Below are 16,741 nucleotides of genomic sequence, written 5' to 3' on the forward strand. Positions count from 1 at the left end.
TTTATCTTTATAATTAACTTAAATATTAGAATATTATCTTTATTTTTATAATTTTTTATTTTATCTAAATTTATTTTTTTTATATTTTTAAAATTAATTTCATAAATATATGTTAATGTCAAACTATTTAAAAAATGATACTATACATTAATAAATTTATTTAAAAAATTAATTTATTCAAGACAAGATAACATGGCACGTTAATGTAAGCAGGAAGTACAGTTACGAAAAAATATTATTTGTGACAAAAGATTAAATTTTAGCGATTATGACAATATTTCGTAGTAAATAAAAGATACGTTCATTTATTTTTATCACGATTTAGTGTTTGTAGTTAAAATTTGATGGCTAAATTCTATTTTTGTGGTAGTGTGCCATTTAATTTTTTTAATATTATAAATTTAAGATGAAGGAAAAGTATAAGAGTAATTTAAAAATTTTAGTTAATTTTTTTAAAAATAACAAAAATTTAAGAGTTTGATATTTTTGTGGTACAAATATTATTTTTTATAGATATGAGTTTAACTTTATTCTTTTGTAGATAATTTTATCGATATTTTAAACATTCGTAACCGAATGAAAGTGTATATATATATATACCTTCTCTTTGATTTATTGACAAATGACAATCAAATAAGCCTGCCTAATTAAACTGATGCTGAGCCACGAAGAATTTTCTACCAAAGAAAGACCTAATAATATGTCCCGTTTTGTCTTTACATGTTTGATGAATTTTGTAAAAGTGTAGAGTATTATTTTTGTCTTTAATATTTGAGATAAATTTTATTTATATTTTTAATGTTTAAATCATCATATTTATATTCTAATGTTTATAAATATAATTTAATGTTATTCTGTCGTTAATTATACTAATAGATTAGATTATATTTTTTAATTATTTTTATTTAGACGTATTTATTCTTAATTTGGTCTCACTTGAATCATTCGATTTTAATATTATATTTATTTCTGTCCAGGTTTAATTATGTCTCTAAAAAAGTAAATTATGTAAATATTGTAGAAATTAATTTCAATTTTTGATGTGCTATTATCTGGATTGGATCATCAGTTTTGTCCTAAATATTTATATTTTAACTTCAAAAATTTTTTTTTAAAATTTTACCAACTAAAACTCATAATGTGTAATTAACGACAAAATAACATTAAATTACTTTTATAAATATTAAAATACAAATAAAACGATTTAAATATTATGGATACTAATAAAACTTATCCAAACGCTTGAAAACAAGAACGATACGTTCTTCTTTTATAAAATTATTATTTTATTGTGATATGTTTAAAATCCTGCTTCCAGAAGTGTTGACTCTAAATTAAACTTTAAATATCAAATATCAAACAAGGTAAATTTTGTCACATTATTATATTGCAAATTTACTTTTACTCTTATCATCTTTTTTTTTTTTATTTTTTTTCCAATAATGCTAATTTTAGTAAAAAAAAATTTATATTAAGAAATGATATTTATGATACTTCTTTCTTTTTCTCTCCTATATATTTATTAAGAAGTTGGCGTGTAGTTTCCGGGTAAAACTGTAATGTTAATCTCAATTTCCCTTTGTTTATAGTGTAATAACTGTTGGTAAGATTCACAGTATGCTGATGTTTTTTTTTTTTTTGGACTTGCTTTGCTAATGTTTAAATTATCTTTTCATATGGTAACTAATCCCTTAAAAAAAAGTGTTTCTACTTTCTCCAGTGTTGTACGTACATGGATCAAGATACTTTGGACTGGGATTTAACTCAAGAGTTGGGCTTTGTTTTCGTTGTCAGTTGTTGGGTTTAGGATCATCTTATTTTTGGAAAATGTATGTTTATATATATATAGGGTTTAGGGTTTAGGATTTTAAAAAAGTAGTCGTGAAAGTAGATGCTACTGCGGTGGTTCAAAGACTCAATGGAGAAAAGAAATTGGCCTCCTATCCAAATCCTGTAATTAGAAAAGTAAATGAGTGGAAAAGAAAGAATTGGAGTATACATTTTGTAAAAATTTATAGAGAAAGCAATAGAGATGATGATTGCCTAACAAAAAAGAGTTTAAATTTAGATGATAATTTTGTGTTTTAGAATTTACCTCCTTCAGATCTAGTTAATATCCTCAGTAATGATGAAATATGGATTACCTTATTCCGTTTAGTTTGTATTTAGACCTTTGTTTTCTGGGTTTTTATAATCCCGTTTCAATACCAAAAAATATATATAGTGGGATATATAAAAACACATGGAGAGATTAAATTGATTTATTGGGTTGGGAGATACATGAGCAACCAAAAAAAAAACACATGGAGAGGGAAAGGAGTGTGTCATGTGTGTAATAGAATATAACTTGTCTCTCTCTCTTTCTCTCTCTCTCTCTCTCTCTATATATATATATATATATATATATATATATATATATATATATATATATATATCCTTTCTCAATAAAGAGTAAGTTATTTTTTATAAAATGTCTGAATGAAATAAATTATATCATCATGATTAATATTAATTTTTAATTTAACTTAATAATTAAATATAATATTTTTTGTAAATTATAAGTTACAAAAGATATTTTATTTTATATTTTTTTAATTTTTTTAAATCACACATATATTAATTAGATCTAACAATAAAAAAATTAAAAACTAAAAAGAACAAATAAAAAAAAACAAAAAGTCGAATCACAAATTAAAAAAAATGGTGTTAATTAAGTAAGGACTATAGTTGTTAATGGAGTTGATAATTTGATATAAGAATTACGTAATTTTGTAGGTATGAAATTTAAGTGATTTTACTATAATTAATTAATTTGGTTGTTAAAATTTAAGTTAAATTAAGAGTTAATATTAATTATCTTGATGACATAATTTATCATTTCATCTAATAATTATTAAATTTATCATAGAATGTAATTATTTACTTTTTATTTGAGAGAAAATTGGATAAAATTTATCATATATATGCCAATTTTTCGGTGTGGATTATTTTAGCATCGAATTTGTCTAACTTTCTTTTTAAGATAAATTTATAATATTTTAAAATTATTTATTTTCATATTATGTAAATTAAATATTGCCTTTTAATATTTTTTAATAAATTAGACATCAAAATTTAGACACCATATATAACAATCACCATATATGTATATGTAGTAATGCAATTATTTTATGTGAAGTTGTTAATTAAAAATTCTAAGATAATTTAACATGTATGTTTGAATAATTTATTATCAAATAACTCTTAACTATCAATTTCATATAAAAATAAGTGCACATACATTTTTATCATAAATTAACAACAGTATCAAAACGACCACCTTTCTAAAATTTATTAGGAGTGTATATATATGAATTGAGTATGATTTTTTTTATTAGGTCATATGTTTATTAAATGGATGGCTTTAAAACAAAAAAAATAAATAGATCCTTAATTTTTTAGTTTGTGGACATTTGTTTTTAATAACATGATAAGATAAGGTATTGAGAATAAGATACAAAGGATAGAGACACAAAATTTTGTATTCTTGTATTTTATTTGGTAATAAATTAGAACAAATTATGAAAATCTATTTTATTCTCATTTTCTTTCGTTCAAAAAATTTAAGAAGAAAAATATAATAATAAAAAAATATAATTATAAAAAATTAACAAAAATAATAAAAGAAAATAAAAATAAGTCGTATCTATGGTTAGTATCTCTGTGTCATTCCTATCAGAATGGATACAAAATACATTAATTCAATATCTCTAAATATAATGTATCTGTCCATATGTCATCTGTCAAACAAGATTTTATATCTCTGTGTTCCTGTTTTAGTGTCCTGTGTCTATAAACAAATGCAGCCTTAAGTTTCTTCTGAGAATTTGAAAATACATTTAATTCATTGACCTTCTCAAAACTTGGACATATCGATCTCTCTGAATTTAATTTGTCCTAATTTAAAAACTCTTCCATGTGTGCATCTGTGTATTGGCCAAATCAGTACAACAGAAGTTACATTTGATTTTTTTGTTGAGTCTGACAAACTCAAATTAATAGAGTATTTATGATTTTCTAATAGATAAATTTAGTCTTTTAATAATTGATATAAGTATTAAAAAATAATTATGTTAAATATACCTTAAAAATAGAGTTTATAAAATATTAGTAATTCTTTTTCTTCTTAAAAAAAATAACTCATCAATTGGTTAAATTACTATGCTCTTAAATAACTTATACTATCAACATTTACTGTTATTTAGATTTTTTTTATCAATAATAGACTTATCATTGTAATTATTTTTTAGTAAGAGTACATAAAGAAAACCTAGTATATAAGGTGTAATAACTTAATAAATATTTTTAAAGAAAAATTTTTTATTTTCTTCAATAAAGAGAAGAACTTAAAAAAAATAATTTTTTTGTCTAGAAAGATAAAAAAATTTTACCAAACAAAATACTAATGAGAAGAGTGAGTGAGTGAGTGAGCGAGTGTTGATTACTTCACTATCCATACTGGTGTTCTTCTTAGATACATTTCCTTAACAGCGAAATGCATGACATGAATAGTTTCTAGAGGAGGATCCATTCATGCAAAGTGGTGCCTTATCACAAAGAGAATTTTGCACTGGGACAAAATACTTGACATCTGCAATCAGTATGATATAGCACTATTCATTGGTGACGGGCTAAGACCCGGATCCATATATGATGCGAATGACATGGCTCAATTTGCTGAGCTCTTGACGCAAGGAGAACTGACACGTAGAACATGGTAAAAGGATGTTCAGGTGATTGATATGCACAAGATTCCTGAAAACATGCAGAAGCAGCTAGAATGGTGTAATGAAGCACCCTTCTACACTCTTGGTCCACTAACAACTGATATTGCTCCTGGTTATGATCACATTACCTCTGCTATTGGTGCTGCCAATATCGGGGTACTTGGTATAGCTCTTCTCTGCTATGTAACTTCAAAAGAACATCTCGGTCTACCAAATCGTGATTATGTGAAGACCGGAGTTATATCTTACAAGATAGCTGCTCATGTTGCTGACTTAGAGAAGGGTCATCCACATGCTCAAGCCTGGGATGATGCACTAAGTAAGGCGAGATTTGAATTCCGATGGATGGATCATTTTGCTTTATCTTTGGATCCAATGACGGCCATGTCTTTCAATGATGAAACATTGCCATCTGAAGGCGCAAAGGTAGCCCATTTCTTCTCTATGCGTGACCCCAAATTCTGCTTTACGAAGATAACAAGGATGTCAAAAAGTATGCTGAGCAACATGGCTATGGCAACGCCGAGGAAGCTTTGAAGCGTGGAATGGATGCTATGAGTGCTGAATTTTTAGCTGCCAAGAAAACTATCAGTGGGGAGCAGTATGGTGAAGCTGGTGGAGAGATTTACTTGCCAGCAACATACTTAAGTTCCAAAGAGAGAGGACCATATAAATGAAGCAAATCAACGGGAGAATTGGCTACACAATCGGCCTTATCTATAAGGATAGTGTGAAATATTTTTAAGCTGGTCGTAGGAGAATAATATCTTAGAACTCCTATCTTGAACTTTACTTTTATTGTGAATTATCCATTTGTCAGGAATAAATTGTGTACTAGTATTTTGTTTGGTATAATCTTTTTATCTTTTTGGAAAAAAAATTATTTTTTTAAGTTCTTATTGTTGAAGAGAATAATTTTTTTTAAAAATATTTGTTGAGTTATTACGCCTTATATATTATGTACTCTTTATGTATTTTTACTAAAAAATAATTACAATGATAAGTCTATTATTAAAAAAAAATAATTTAGGTAACATTTATCTCAACATCCACTCAAATTTTTTACTTTAAACATGAAGGGTGAATTGGAATTTTTGACAAATTGAACTTAACAAATCCATTCTCAATATAATAATTAGTATTCACACAACCTAAAACACAAAAAGCAATTGAAACTCTTCTAGGAAACACATAAAAAATATCTAGACAATTAATTTTTATATGATACTAACCTTAGTTTAGTATTTTCTTTTTATGGTTAGAGTATTCATTGTCTAAAAAATATCTAGACAATTAATTTTTATATGATACATATTGTCTATTTTGGCCTTCTAAAAGTTTTTTCAAGTTTTATTATTGATGTACAAAAAATCAGTCAATAAATTAATTATTTATATAAAATATATATTAAAATATAAATTTTATATAAAAATATGTTAATCAATATATGTATTTATACATAAATACATAATATCTAATTTAACGACTGTTTTGTTTGAAGATTTCTATTAAGTGATGGTGTGTGTTGTGTCTAGGAATGAAAATCATATCCTCTCTATAAATGCGATTATGAAATAAAAGTTTCTCATATCAATGTGAAAACAAACTAAGGGTATAGCATATAGCTAAGTAATGTACCTTATCAATGTGTGACTTTTGAACTTTAAAAAATGAAACGAAACCTTGTCATAAAAATCAAAGCAAAACTTGAAGCGCAGCTATATATCCTACAAAAATGGCGCAAATTAAAGGAAGTATATATAAACAAGATGGCCTGCTATTAATTTGACTTGTTCCAATAGTCAAATGAACTTTCGGTTTTCTTTTTGAATAAAAGTAACTATCTTTATTTGTCTATTTCTTATATTAGATGAATAATATTTGGCGGTCTAATTAATAGTAAAATATTTGTTTCAACCAACAAATTGCTTTGTATATATTGAGTGAAATGAGTAATTGAGTACTAGCCTTTTCATAAATTTCTTTGTTTAAGAAGTTTCAAATTTTTTCCATAGTTTTACAAGTGTTGGATTGAAAGAGATGTTCACAGTGATTACAAAAGGACCAGTTATATTACAAAAGCACCTGAAAAATATTAATTAAAAAAATGGATTACACATCTTTTAATATAACTAAAAAGTTTATATATACAATAACAAATCAATATAATTTATATCATACAAAACAAATCTAGTGCCGAGAAATGTAAAACCAGTTAAACAACAGTAATGCCCCATCATTTATGATTAAGATTTTTCTCCACCTCACTATGTGTGATTTTTTTGCTGCCTCATTGGGTCATTGTTCACAGGTAGATAATTTGGCAGATATTGGATTCTATATGAAATAATGGTGATGATATGAAATAATGCTGAACAATAATTCGCGACCTTCGGATAGCAAGTTGACACTGTAGAACAAATGAAGCACAACCATCCCTTTATTTATATATATTCCATGAAAACTTTGATTTAGTGGGAAATTATCAATATATTCTCGGCGCCGTGAGAATCACAGGATAAATGAAGCTACAATTCCGGCACAAAAGCCTATCATAGCCTCATCATATTCATATATATCATGAAATTAAATCATACATATATCATTATTGGCCATCATGGGATCGTGTGAACTATGCTTCGTTTCTTTAAGAATCTTGGGATTTGGGAGGGGTTATCATTTCTTCCTTTTAATTGTTTTCCACTTTCCTACAAGCAATGGCATTGGATTCTACATTTACATGCTAAGCATAGTGTCCAAAGTCAAAACATTAATTAAGTAAACCTTATTCGTTTCCAAGGCTAGAGATCATGCATGTATGTCAATTAATTAAAGCAGCAACTTTATTTCATATATTTTTCATCTATTATAAAATAAAAGAAAAACAACTATTTATACCCATGAATTTTATAAACACGGACAAAAATACTTATTAAAGAAGGAGACTAATGTTGTATCCATTAAAAATGGATTTCGTACTACAAAAATACTAAAATTCTAAATTTATGTTAACTTTTTAATAAAATTCCAGAATTATCTCTAACATTATCTTCAACATCAACTCCCAACTATCTCTTCTTTCCCACTCAAACTTTTACATTCCTCCATTACCACCACCTTAACCACCTCTTTTTTCTCTGCTACTCCACCACTGCAATCATAATGACATTTCCATCTTCATGAACCCATCTCCAAGAAACTTGATCACTGACACAACCTCTCCAACTATATCCTTCTCCCCCTTTCTCTCTCCTTCTTCCCCAAACCCCGCGTCATCTTCGTCACAGTCAACGCCACACACCTCCATTGCCGTTGTGGTTATCGGAGTCATTCTCTGACTTGACAAGTATCCTAACATAGATATGATTGTAGATTTCTGAGAGAATTTGAACAATAAATACACTCAATTGGTTCAATTTGGGTATAGATAAAAATAAATAAATTATTAGTTACAGAAGATTTATTCAACTTCATTAATTATATGATAAATTTGTAATTTGTACTGTTGTAAATATAGGACCTTTTTCCATGGAGTCCATAAGCTTGAAGTGGATCTAGGAGGAATTGAATCGCACCATATATAGGAAGGGACCTTGCGCGCTGGATCTCGGTTCAGTCTTGCTTCCGGAGCTTCTCCATCTTGTGGCGACATTAGACGGGGTCTTGGCCGGAGAGGCATTGCGGCATCTCTGTGCAACGGCGCTGCTGGAGGTTGAATCTGGTGGCTCTAAACTCTGAACTTGCCACTGTGCCAAGGTATATGTGATCTGTGCATGGACTTGAGGCGGCGCTGGGGCCGCCGCGAAGTTTGGGTGACTGCAGTTGAAGGTGGTAGCATTGTGTGGGAACAGATGGATTGCCTGGTTACCTTGTTATCGTCTTTGACTCTTTGTCATCATCAGCGTAGAAAGATGGCGGTAGTGGTGGTTAGTGGAGTAGTAGAGAATAAATAATGGTTAACGTAATAATGACAATGGAGGTGTTTGAGATTTGGAAAAGAAGAGAGGAGGAGTTGAAGATAAAAATGGGGTAATTCTAGAATTTTATTAAAAAGTCAACATAAATTTAGGATTTTGGTACTTTTGTCGTACGGAATCTATCTTTGATGAATACAACATTAATTTCCTTCTTTAATGAGTATTTTTATCAGTGTTCTTAAAGTTCATGAGTACAAATGGTTGTTTTTTCTAAAATAAATATCTATTTCCAAAACATCAATAATAAAATCTTATCTCATTAAATGATTCAGTCATATATAGATCACACGAGATTATTGAGTTTTATATGGATAGATCTTTTCTACTTATTTTATATATGATTTTTTTGGGGTCTTCCTCTATCTTTTATTCCCCATTTAATTTTCATCTCATTCATCTTTGTAGTTGAATACTCTATCAATTTTTTTTATGTCTAAATTACTTGAAATGAGATTCTACTAATTTTTTAATAATAAACTTTACTCCAACTTTATCTTTTAAACTGAGTTTGTTTACAGGAATGGAACACAGAGATACAAAGACACAAAATCGTGTTTAACGAATGAGATATGAACAAAGACATTGTATCTAAAGACACTGAATTAGTGTATTTTATGTCCATCCTGACAGGAAGGACACAAAGACACTGACAAAGGACACAACTTATTTTTTATTTCTTTTTTTATTATTCTTGTTAATTTTTCATAATTATATTTTTTATTATTATATTTTTTTTCTTAAATTTTTTTAATGAAAAAATAAGAATAAATTAGATTTTTATAATTTATTCTAGCTACTTTATCACAAACAGAATATAAGAACACTAAATTTTATATCTCTATCCTTTATGTTTTGTTTTCAGTGTCTTGTCTTCCTGTTCTCAAAAACAAATGTAATCTTATATATCTTTATTTCTTACTTTGTCCATACGTATCTGGCTTCATCTATCTCAACACTCATTTCTACTACATTTAACATAACCGGTATAATGACAGTGCGATAACATTTATCTTTTAAGTTTTAGTGATGCCTTTTTCTTACCTATAAAATCAAACACACTGCTGTTTTGACTAACCCATTTGAATCTTATATTTTATATTCTCTTCAATTTTTTTATTATCTTGTATGATACATCCAAAATACTTATAATGTTTTACTTGTGATATGATATTTTCTTCCATTTTTACTTATGTATTAATATTTTTTCTTGTAAACCGAATTTACATTCCATATATTTTAACTTACTATAATTTACGACGTAAATTGTACACCTCTCCACAAATATATTAACTTATTATTTAAATCCTTCTTTTGACAAAATGATATTATCGAAAAAAATCATGTGTCATGGTATAGATTTTTGGATATGTTTAATAAGTACTTCTAAAATTAATATAAAAAAATATAAAATTAAAAATGATCTTTGATATAGTATTATAGTCTTACACCAATTTTAAAAAAAGAGTAATACCCCAAATAGGTCCCCAAGGAATTCACGTTTAGACAGATTTGTCCCCAACGAAATTTAACTAAAATTTTGTCCCTGACCTTCTTAGCTACACACCAGATACGTCCCCACACCAGGTTCAGCCGGTGAAGTCTAAGGTTAACGTCCTACGTGGAGGTAACCTAACTGACGTGTTGGGTTAAGAGTGACGCGTCACGTGGAGGACACTTTGGTCCCTGTGCTTGTTGGACAAAACGACGTCGTTTTGGGGAAAAGGAGAACGACGTCATTTTTTAAGAGACAAATAGGTCGCCGCGATGGAGAGCAGTGCAACCAAATGACGCCGTTTTATTTGGGGGGCCAATTTAAAATTAGGTTGTGTAGTTGATGATGGTTTCTGAAATTGATGATGGCTAGTGGAGGGACGACGTCAACTGGAAGTCGGAGACGTTGTGGAAGAAGCATGAATGGCGAGTTGAGTGCTGACAGTGGGACGATTCGAATCGGGAGGGGTCGACTGAGAAAAGGAGAACATTCCAAGTGCTTCTGCAGGACATTAGCTGTAATATGCAGGTCGCGGACGGCAGAAAACCCGAATAGGTTGTTCTTTGGTTGTCCCTATTTCAAGGTATTGGAGAGTATTTTTGTTGTGTCATGTGTGATAATTGCCATGGGTCTTTAAAATTGTTTGCCCTGTTGTTGTTGTGATTGCAGGAGAAACAAGGTTATTGTGAATTTTTTGCATGGTTTGATGAGATTTTTGGGTATGCGATGGAGGATGTAGTGGAAGGGCATAGATTGGCTTCTGTGGACAGTGGTGCGGTTGATGAAGGTGTTGTAAGGTTGAATGATTGCTTGGAAGACATAGTGAAGCAATTGGAAGATTTGTTGTGGAAGAAGGATGGGGATAACCAATTTGTGAAGAAGCGTAATGTGTTCGACTTTCTTAGGGGTGTAATATGTGGTGCATTGATAGGTGTGGTTGTGTTTTGTATATTTGTGGTGGCTGTTTAGACAAACTGGATTCTATGTTAATAATCAAGTTATTGTATTGAAATGTGTATTCATGGTTAGATGGATATTAGATGGACATGCATTATATTGATCAACTCAATTGTGGTCAAATAGGATAAAAGAAATACATTGCTTTTGGCTTCTTGCAGCCATATATCAAAAGAGTGAAGTAAATGATATTCAAAACATTGTAAGTACGTAAGTAATTTGATTCAGTAGCAACATAACTCAAATGAAGCAAAACAAAGGTCTGTTTCCTTCAACATACACCAAAACAAAGGTCTATTTCCTTCAACATACACCAAAAGCAAACCAAACCAAACAAAAGGTCTATTGTATTAAACACAGAGAACACTAAAACAAAACAAACTAAGCAAAGAGGTTCTACTTCCTCAAACATAACAAAATATGGTGTTTATAATAAGTTGCACACTGATTCTTAAAGGGTCATTTCTTCTTAGATTGGTTCAATCCCGGTGTTGGGATGAATTTAAACATTTCAGATGCTGCTGGAATAGTGGTAGCTGCAGTCGTATCTGTACCGAGACTCCCCTGTACCTGGGGCCTCCTAATTATTTGCTTTGGACGTCTGAATGGTTGTTGAGCCTAGAATAAGCAATATTGTTATGAATTTTTTTCTTACAACTTTCAACATACACATTAATCTAATTACAAGTTGCATACCTTGGGTTGACTTGAGACATTAGTTGTGGCTCGTGAGGTAGGATTTTCAGTTTGAGTATCATGAGAGGTAGGAGTAGGAATTTACATGCTACCCTCTACAGATCCTTCATTCTGTATGACCAATTATAAGGCAGTTAGGTACCCAAGAAATAACTAATAAGACAATTAAGTCCCTAAAGAGTAACAGTTATGGTACAAAAAGGTCCCCACGTACAGGGGCAATATTCAACTCCACAATATAATGCAAACTAAGACTCTGCAAGTGATGGACATATGCAATAGATGTTACCTGAGATAACGGGGCTGATTGAGAAACAGCCATCTCATGCTGTGGCTGGACCTGCTTCTTCTTTCCTTTGGCCTTTGAAGATGATCTTTGTTGGGGTGCCCCTTTGCATGTTTTGGCATTGTGAACAATATCTCCACACTTGGAGCATGTAACTCTGAAGGTCTTCCTGGTCTTTACCCCATCAGGGCCGTCTTCCACTGCATCAGGTCTCCTTCGCTTCACAGGACGCCCAATTGGTCTCTTAATTTTGGGGGGTATGGAACTAACTACTCCAGATTTATCCCAATATTCCTCACTGTTGACAGGGCATATGGAATGAGCATAGGTAGCCCTGAATGCATCCATCTTCAACCATTGATGGACATATCCCTCTGGTCTATCTCCTCTTCTACCAATTGCAGCCATTGCATGCACACAAGGGATCCCTAGTGTCTCATGTAAATTGGAGTTGTGATTAATATATGATGAATATATCAGAATGCTAAACCCAACAGCATGTTAAGCACACCATATAAATTCCAATGGAGCACTAAATAAGAAATTAATACAAGTAAAATGTAACCATTACCTGTTAGTTGCCGCATGTTACAAGAACATGTACTGTTTCCTAGATCCACTCCCACTTTCTTCATGTGATACTGCACCTCAAAAATTTGTCTGGCATCATCTCCAGTCCATTGAGCAGTCCAGTATTTACATTCTTTCATGATGTCATCAATCCTCTTTTGTTACACTGGTGCCACTATGCCTGTGTAGGTGCTCAAAACTCTCTTATGCCGGGCCATCCTCCTCATGATGTAGCATCTCAATTCTTCAAGCATTGTCAAAATAGGTTTTTCTCTGTAGTGTACTATCTTGGCATTCCACACTTCTGTCATATTATTGGTGATGTTATCTAGCTTCGGCCAGTGACTAAAATGTGATTTTGTCCAGCATCCAGGGTCAAATTTTGCAAGGTAAGCCCATGCATCCTTATTTACCTTCTTTAGTCTATTCATGTGCTCTCTGAACTCTGCCTTTGTACTGCTTTTAGCACAAGTCCAGACGACATTCTTCAACTGCTTGCTCTTGTACTTATTGGTGAAATTCTTCCATATATGTCTAACACAGTTCCTGTGATGGGCATTCGGCATAACCTCCTTCATCGCTGGCATCAAACCCTATACAAAATTCATGTGTGGTATAACTAAATTAATCATTGTTGCAAAATTAGGAGTAAATTTTATATAACAGTAAAATAAAGTATTCAAAGATAGCATTTACCTTTTGTTGATCACTGATGAAGTTCCATCCTTCAACTGCAGCAGGGCCTAAGTCATTTTGTAACAAGTCTAAAAACCATTTCCAGCTTTCTTTAGTCTCACTAGCAACCACTGCGTATGCAATCACGTAAAAGTGATTGTTGGCATCTTGTGCTACAGCCGAAAGCAGTTGTCCACCGTAATAACCCTTCAGGAAGCACCCGTCTAATCCTATCAACGGTCGACAACCAGCCCTAAACCCATTTTTACAGGCATCCAAGCACACATATAACTTGTCAAACAGTGGAGGGGATTGGGGAATTGGCTCCACTGCTAACAGAGCAGTTGAACCATGATTGGTTCTGTGTAGTTCTTGTAGGTAATCTCTAAGCTTTCCATATTGTGCCTTCTCATTACCAACATACTTCTCTCTTGCTATCTTCAAACCTCTGTACAACATCTTATCACTAATTATCACATTATAATCAATTTTTATATGATCCCAAGCCTCTGCATGGGTTAGCCTTGGCTGACTTAGAAGCCTTTTTGCCAACTTCTCCGCAACCCAATTTTGATCGGCCATGTTGCTTCCAAACTCTCTACCACAAGTATGCACAGGATTAAAGGTCTTAATCTGGTAGCCCCCGGACCTAGAGTTCCTAGCACAGTAAATAATCCAAGGACAGTCATTCTTCTCATGTTGTGCTTTATCACCTACTGCCTTAGACCCAGGCTTGCTAGCATTTTGTTCTTTATCACCTACTGCCTCAGATCCTGGCTTGCTAGCATTTTGTTTTTTATCACCTACTACCTCAGATCCTGGATTGCTACCATTTTGATCAGGGTTAGCTTCAGTAGAATTGGCTACAGCTGGAATGTTATCAACTGCATTCTCCTCTTCGCCTCCGTTTGATCCACCATCTTTTGTCTTAGCTTCTCTCTTAACTCTTTGTCTTGCTTTGGCCTTATCCTTCTGTATCTCCTTTCCAGCCATAAACCCTCCATGAACACATGCTGCTCTCACCCTCCTCTTATCATTCTTGATGTAAAATATTCTTCTGCCTTCAGCTATAGTATAGTCCTTTAGAGCCTTTTTGAACTGGTCTAAAGTTTCAAACTCCATCCTCAATTGAAATTGAACTTCTCCAAAATCTGCATTTGGATCATATTGAGGCCAATTAAATCCTTCACCCCCATCATCACTTGAGTCTGGAGGAGTCAAGAAGGCCTCTGACTCATACTCAAAATCAATATCTGACTCATCCCTTGACTCCACTCCAATCTCCTCTACAAATGTTGAAGGTTTTCTAGGCTCATTCCCATTAACCTCATTAGGTCCATTGTTGTCAGCTGGGCTTGGTTCAACACTGTCAGGCCCAACTGTCCTTGACCCACCATCACCCTTCTTCCTCACTTCAGGCCCATTTCCACCACTTACAGCACATTCATCTTTCTTATACCCTGCTTTTTTACCTTGGGTCTTAGCCTTGGAACCTCTGGTAACATTGACATTTGGCTTTGAGGCTTTCATTGTAATTTTTTTCTTTTCCTTATCAAATTTTCTCCCTTTCGTTCCACTATTTTTTTTGAACACTCTTCATCTTCACTTGATTCAGAAATATCATAACCTGAGGGTGGGGGCTTATATGGCTCATCTTCTGTAGATTCATACCCATCATCATCACTAGAACTACTCTCAATGTTCGCATCATTATCCAACCCATCATCTTCAACAACTACCTCCGTAGCACCCTCATCAGAATCAGATAATATCTCCTCCACCCCTTCTAGTATTGGATGGTCAAAATATATATAAAATTCATCTGTATCCTCATTATGTATCTTATTCTTCTGTAACGCTCTGATTTCTTTATCTCCATAAATCGGGTGTAGACCAGACTCCAAAGTTTCAGATGTGGGATCATATCAGTACATAGCTTTATAATCATGGTATCCCAAGTCTAGAAAAAGTTTCTTCAAGTCAAAGAAACAAATGAGGTCAACATCCATTGGGGAAAACCTTTCTACCTTCCCATTAATGTACACCAAGACACCTTTGTTATCTCGAACAAAGCTTCCACCATGATGAAACACTAGGACCACATCTTCCGACATCTAAATGCCAACAAATAAACAAGTACAACTCATTTCCTATTATATCCAATATTGCTAATCACTATAACTATCCACGACAATGCATGCAACCAAAATTGGAAATTCAAAAACAACCAAGTAAAAAAAATGTTTCACTGACCTTGATGAATTGGGTGTTGAACCAACTGCCTTGACAACCACTTTCACGATCAATGTCACCAACGAGTATGAACAGAGCAATGAGTATGCACAATGTTGATGGAGGTTGATGAAGGTATGGAAGGGTTTTCTTCGTAAAACCTAGCAGAGCTAATGGGGTATGGAGTAATTTCACAAACAATTGAATATGAAAAGACTTGTATATCAAATTGGCCCCCCAAATAAAACGGCGTCGTTTGGTTGCACTGCCCTCCATCGCGGGGACCTATTTGTCTCTTAAAAAACAACGTCGTTCTCCTTTTCCCCAAAACGACGTCGTTTTGTCCAGCAAGCACAGGGACCAAAGTGTCCTCCACGTGACGCGTCACTCTTAACCCGACACGTCAGCCAGGTTACCTCCACGTAGGACGTTAACCTTAGACTTCACCGGCTGAACCTGGTGTGGGGACGTATCTGGTGTGTAGCTAAGAAGGTCAGGGACAAAATTTTAGTTAAATTTCGTTAGGGACAAATCTGTCTAAACGTGAATTTTTTGGGGACTTATTTGAGATATTACTCTTAAAAAAAAATAATATAAATTCATTTTTTATAACTTTAATGTATTCTAAAAACAAAAAATAGTTCTTAGTAACCAAAAAGTTCTCAACATGCGTGATAATATATGCACAAACAGACAACATATATGTTACTACATAAGGGTTTCTTTTGTTATATGCATGATATGTTGGTAGTAATTAGAAAAAAGCTAAGTCATAATTAGATGCATGCTAAAAGAAATGTAGAATACTACTTCTATATATGTTATGTCGCTTATTTATGGTAAAAGTCTCTTCCCTCTTTGTTTTATTAATTAAAAAAAATACTTAAATTTTCAATTTATGTAAGTAATGGTGTATGTGTTCTATTTAGAAATTGAATTATATCCTCTCTCTAAATGAGATTATCAAACAAAAGCTCATAATATATATCAATGTGAAAACAAATTAAGGCTATAGCAATGTGTGACTTTTAAACTTTGAAAAATGAAACAAAAGCTTGTAATAAAAATCAAAGCAAACTTGCAGGCTTGC

The 16,741-nt window shown here is 32.0% G+C and overlaps 1 pseudogene; it reads left to right on the plus strand.

Annotated features, from left to right (window-relative positions):
• The first annotated feature begins 4,612 nt into the window (after positions 1-4,612).
• Positions 4,613-5,464, plus strand: LOC112708335 (phosphomethylpyrimidine synthase, chloroplastic-like; annotated as a pseudogene).
• The last annotated feature ends 11,277 nt before the right edge of the window (positions 5,465-16,741 follow it).

Source organism: Arachis hypogaea, chromosome 8 (assembly GCF_003086295.3).
Source record: "Arachis hypogaea cultivar Tifrunner chromosome 8, arahy.Tifrunner.gnm2.J5K5, whole genome shotgun sequence".
NCBI lineage: Eukaryota > Viridiplantae > Streptophyta > Magnoliopsida > Fabales > Fabaceae > Arachis > Arachis hypogaea.